Here is a 6065-nt window from a genome sequence, read left to right as displayed (position 1 = left end):
TACGTTTCACATTTCCTCTGCACAGTATCTACTTATCCATGCACGTCACAATACTGACGATGTCTGTGTTCATATTATCAAAACAGAATCATTGTAGAGTAGCAAATGTCAATGACTATCCACATACACCTGACTAAAAACATATACATTCCACAATCATTAATGGCTTTCTTTGTCTTTTTCCTTAATAAAGCATATTCTTGTAATCATTAAATTAAAACCGATTTCACAACCCCTTGCAACACCGCTTGCCTTGGAAATGGAGAGAAGATGTCGCAACATGAAGCACGCATGGCTCCGCACAACCTTGGCGGAAGAAAAGGTTAGATTCCCGGACCGCCATCCGTTTCGATTTTTCTTCTTGATTTGGTTAAATTTCCACAGTACCGGGGCTCTATTTTCTCGATTAGATGAGTCATAATTCCACATAAAGGCTGAAACAAAGAATGAGGGAAGAAAATAAAAAAGTTAATCCAGTTGTCTAACAAACAAATCTCTTTCCTTTATTTCCCATACTTTCTATAACATTAGTATATTTTTAAATTTACCATATTCACATATTGTACCATAAACAATTACGATGGTATATCTACCACGGTATTTTTGACAACACTATCGTATATACTGCGATTGTAAACCGTATGGTATGCGCTACGGTACAAGTTTACCGTGGTAATTGTACAACTGCCATGGTATATCTACCACGGCATTTTCGACAGCATTAAGGCAGTAAACCGTATGGTATAAGTACCATAGTACCGTCTTTAAACCATGGTAAGTACATAAACAAAAGTAGGACCATGATATATATATAATATATATATATACACTACCGTTCAAAAGTTTGGGATCACCCAAACAATTTTGTGTTTTCCATGAAAAGTCACACTTATTCACCACCATATGTTGTGAAATGAATAGAAAATAGAGTCAAGACATTGACAAGGTTAGAAATAATGATTTGTATTTGAAATAAGATTTTTTTTACATCAAACTTTGCTTTCGTCAAAGAATCCTCCATTTGCAGCAATTACAGCATTGCAGACCTTTGGCATTCTAGCTGTTAATTTGTTGAGGTAATCTGGAGAAATTGCACCCCACGCTTCCAGAAGCAGCTCCCACAAGTTGGATTGGTTGGATGGGCACTTCTTTGAGCAGATTGAGTTTCTGGAGCATCACATTTGTGGGGTCAATTAAACGCTCAAAATGGCCAGAAAAAGAGAACTTTCATCTGAAACTCGACAGTCTATTCTTGTTCTTAGAAATGAAGGCTATTCCATGCGAGAAATTGCTAAGAAATTGAAGATTTCCTACACCGGTGTGTACTACTCCCTTCAGAGGACAGCACAAACAGGCTCTAACCAGAGTAGAAAAAGAAGTGGGAGGCCGCGTTGCACAACTGAGCAAGAAGATAAGTACATTAGAGTCTCTAGTTTGAGAAACAGACGCCTCACAGGTCCCCAACTGGCATCTTCATTAAATAGTACCTGTTAGAGCCTGTTTGTGCTGTCCTCTGAAGGGAGTAGTACACACCGGTGTAGGAAATCTTCAATTTCTTAGCAATTTCTCGCATGGAATAGCCTTCATTTCTAAGAACAAGAATAGACTGTCGAGTTTCAGATGAAAGTTCTCTTTTTCTGGCCATTTTGAGCGTTTAATTGACCCCACAAATGTGATGCTCCAGAAACTCAATCTGCTCAAAGAAGTGCCCATCCAACCAATCCAACTTGTGGGAGCTGCTTCTGGAAGCGTGGGGTGCAATTTCTCCAGATTACCTCAACAAATTAACAGCTAGAATGCCAAAGGTCTGCAATGCTGTAATTGCTGCAAATGGAGGATTCTTTGACGAAAGCAAAGTTTGATGTAAAAAAAATCTTATTTCAAATACAAATCATTATTTCTAACCTTGTCAATGTCTTGACTCTATTTTCTATTCATTTCACAACATATGGTGGTGAATAAGTGTGACTTTTCATGGAAAACACGAAATTGTTTGGGTGATCCCAAACTTTTGAACGGTAGTGTATATATATACATACATACATACACACACACACACACACACACACACACACACACACACACCATAATAGATACAGTCAAGTCAATTTTATTTATATAGCCCAATATCACAAATTTGCCTCAGTGGGCTTTACAGCAACATCCTCCTGTCCTTAGACCTTCTCATTGGATAAGGAACAACTCCCTTTAAAAAAAAAACTCTTTAACAGGGAGAAATTTTTTTTTGGAAGAAACCTTAGGAGAGCAACAGAGGAGGGATCTCTCTCCCAACACGGACAACGTGCAATGGATGTTGTGCTTACACAATAAAACACTGAAAGATGATAAACAGCATTATAATGGACTTACACAATTTATGAAGAATATGATGTGCAGGATCCCAAGCAGTGTCAGGACGCCACCGGAACAGTCGAGGACCCAAGCCACGCAACCAGCATCAACGGGTTAAAAAAAATTATATATATGGATTTATAAGATGTATAAAAAGAAAATGCGATGAGGGGAATGCCAGGCAGCGTCCAAGTGGCGACCACCATCACCACGGAGACCTGGGAGGAGAACCGACTCCAAGTACACACAAGGTAGCGTCACATGACACCATTCAAAGAAAAGGAGAAGACATCATTCAGAGAGCGAAAGAAAAGACATGAGAGAGAAGAGAACAGTTTGCAATAGTCAGTGAGTGTCATCAATGTGCTATAATCTCGTATGCAGAACAGTGGTTGGTAAATTTATTGAGACAGAAAACCGACCCGCCATGCAGTTCAGGTTGTGAAGTACTCAAATTGAAAGCAACCAATTGTAAGCTAGGGCAAAAAAGATGAGTTTTAAGTTAGGATATAAAGGACTCACTCAGACTGTCGGATGGCAGCAGGCAGGTTATTAATTCCACAAGAACGGAGCCCGATAGGAAAAGGCCCTGCCACCAGCTGACTTCTTTTTAACTTTGGGTACACACAAGAGCCCTGTATTTTGAGGGCGAAGAGCTCGAGATGGAACGTAGGGTTTAAGGAGACCAGACAGGTAAGATGGGGCAAGCCCATTTAGAATTTTATAAGTCAGCAGAAGCACCTTGTATTCTAACATGGATAGGAAGCCAATGAAGGGAGGCAAGGATTGGTGCAATATGGTCCAATTTCTTAATGGATGGATGGATGGTTAGGATTCTAGCAGCAGCATTCTGAACCATCTGAAGACTTAGTACTAGAATGTGGCAGACCTGAAAATAGAACATTACAATAATCAAGTCTGGATGAAACAAACGCATGTATTAGAGTCTCTGCGTCAGCTATGGACAGAAAAGACAGAATTTTAGCTATGTTATGCAAGTGAAAAAAGGCAGTCTTGCTGATTTCTTTGATGTGCTTATCAAAGGAAAGGCTGGGATCAAACATAACACCAGTGATGTGCAGTCAGGGGAGGCAGGGTAGGCACTGCCTCACGAAGGCTAATAAAGAAAAAAAATGAAATGTCATGATAGTTACAAAACTTTTTTTATCTTTAATTTGTTAAAATTGTTGTAAAAAAATGTAAAATTTGTTTTATCAAATAAAGGCATGTCCTATTCAGGATGGCTTGCACCCAGAGCTAGCATTCGTGAATGCATGCTGCTGAGGCAGAGTCTGCTTGTGCCTCTCTCTGGCGTGTGGAATGAAAGCAAACGGTTTTGGAGTTTTGCGCATGCATAGTCTGTTCTTACAGTGTCTTTCATTATCAATGATGGGGCACATCGCTAACCTGCCTCACGTTTTGTGATGGTGTATTTTGACTCCCTCCCACCCACTGGGTTGCCGTCTTCTGCCTACCCAGCCATGGACCTCACTGCACGTTACTGTGTAATACCAAGAGTTTTGGCTGCCACACTTTGTGAAAGAGTTGTCAGTTGTTACTTGATCAAATTGGTGTCTGTGTCTAGCACAGCCAATGATCGGCATCTCGGTTTTATCTGAATTTAAAAGCAGAAAGTTAAGTGACATCCAATTTTTCACAGTAGCCAAGCAGGCCTCTAAATTAGTTAGTCATTTGAGTATGACCATCAGCCCTTATAGGCACATGCAGCTGAGTATCATCAGCATAGCAATGGAAATGTATTCCATAACTGCATATAATTTGGCCAAGAGGTGAAATATAAAGAGAGAAAAGTACAGGGCCAAGAACTGAGCCCTGAGGTACACCATAGTTAACGTCAGAGGATGTTGATATATTACTATAGCATACACAATGTGTTCTTCCAGATAGACTTAAGCCAAGAGAGCACTAAGCCAGAGACACCAAAATTACAATTTAATCTAATAGTATATAGTGATCAATGGTGTCAAAGGCTGCACTGAGGTCCAGTAGTAGAACCACAGAAGTGGAATCAGAGTCAATAGCTAGTAAAAGATCGTTCACCACTCTGGTCAGAGCAGTTTCAGTGGAGTGACAGGGCCTGAAAGCCAATTGAAAAGGTTCATATAGATGGGTTTTCTTCTATATTGGTCAAAAGTTGTTGATACACAACTCTCTCTAGTACTTTAGAAAAGAACGGAAGATTAGAGACTGGTCAATAGTTATTAAGAGACCCTGGATCGAGGTGCGTTTTTTTAAGTAGCGGTTTAACCACAGCTGTCTTAAAACTGCTGGGAACAATGCCAGTAGTAAGTGATAAATTAACAATGTCTAGCATTGTAGGTCCGAGAAAAGGCCAGAGATCTTTAAAAAGTTTTGCTGGTAAGGGGTCAAGTAGGCAAGCGGTTGGTTTAGAAGCTGACAAATTTAGAAAAGAGATAGTCAAAGTATCGAGAGATAGTCTCAAAAGCTATAATAACTGGGACTGTCAGTGACTCATTGTATAGATATGAATTTGGTAAGACAGGATCTGAAGGAGTAGCTGGACTTGAAGAACAAATTTTTGTTTAAGAGCTCAACCTTATTGCAGAAGAAAAACAATCTGGAAATTCATGGGCTGTGAATGGTGAGCAGCTAATAGACGGCTGCTTTTTAGTAAGTGTATATAGTGTCAAAGAGAAATCTGGGGTTTGTGGTGACCCACATCTATATAACTAGAGACATTCACCTAAGAGGTCAGATAATGCACTTCCGCTTCCGGTACACAGTTCAGTGTCGTTGTCGAACGTATGACATGCAAAGTTGGAGCTAGTAAACTACCTCGACTACGTCTACTCTCACGTCTCCTGTCTCGTTGTTTTCTAACTCCACATTGGTGACCCCGATGTGATCGAACTACTAATACGAGTATGTCTGACAACGACGACGCCGGTGCTAACAACATGGCTATTGCTAACGCTAGCATTTACACCGCTACTGTGAAGCTACCCGACTTTTGGCAGCATAATCCACGGCCGTGGTTTCAACATGTGGAAGCCCAGTTCCAGCTGAGAGGGATAACGCAGGATGCAACGCAGTACTTCCACGTAGTGGCGGCGTTAGACGCATCGACAACGGCGCGAGCAATGACACTGTTGGAAGCTCCGCCAGCTGCTGGCAAGTACGATGCTATAAAGACATTCCTCCTGAAACTATTTGAACTGTCGGAGCTCGAGAAGGCAGACCGTTTACTGTCCCGAATGGCCTCGGCGACGGCAAACCGTCTGAGTTAATGGAAAAAATGCTGTCTGTGCTGGGATCGGCTGATCCGGCCTTTCTTTTCCCACACATTTTTCTGAGGCAGCTCCCCGCACCTGTACGCACAGCAGTGGCCAGTTCTCCCCTCGCCGCCTCCAAGGACTACCGTTCTCTGGCTGCTGAAGCAGACAGGGTTTTCCTGGCCAACCGGCAACAGTTTGTGCATGCCCTGCTACCCCACCAGACCGCCCCACCACCACCTGTGTACGACTATATGGACACCGCGGCTGCGGTGACAGCCCGCCGCCAACCGGACGACGGGCTCTGTTATTACCATGCCAGGTTTGGGGCAAAAGCAAAACGGTGTCGCAAACCCTGCAGTTACAGGGTTCAGGGAAACGCCAAGGCCGGCGCTCGTTAACGGCTATGGGCGCCGGCCGTGACTGCAAGCTGTTGTTCATCAGAGACTCCTTGTCGGG

This window comes from Lampris incognitus, chromosome 11 (assembly GCF_029633865.1).
Source record: "Lampris incognitus isolate fLamInc1 chromosome 11, fLamInc1.hap2, whole genome shotgun sequence".
NCBI lineage: Eukaryota > Metazoa > Chordata > Actinopteri > Lampriformes > Lampridae > Lampris > Lampris incognitus.
Note: the sequence above shows the minus strand (reverse complement) of the source record.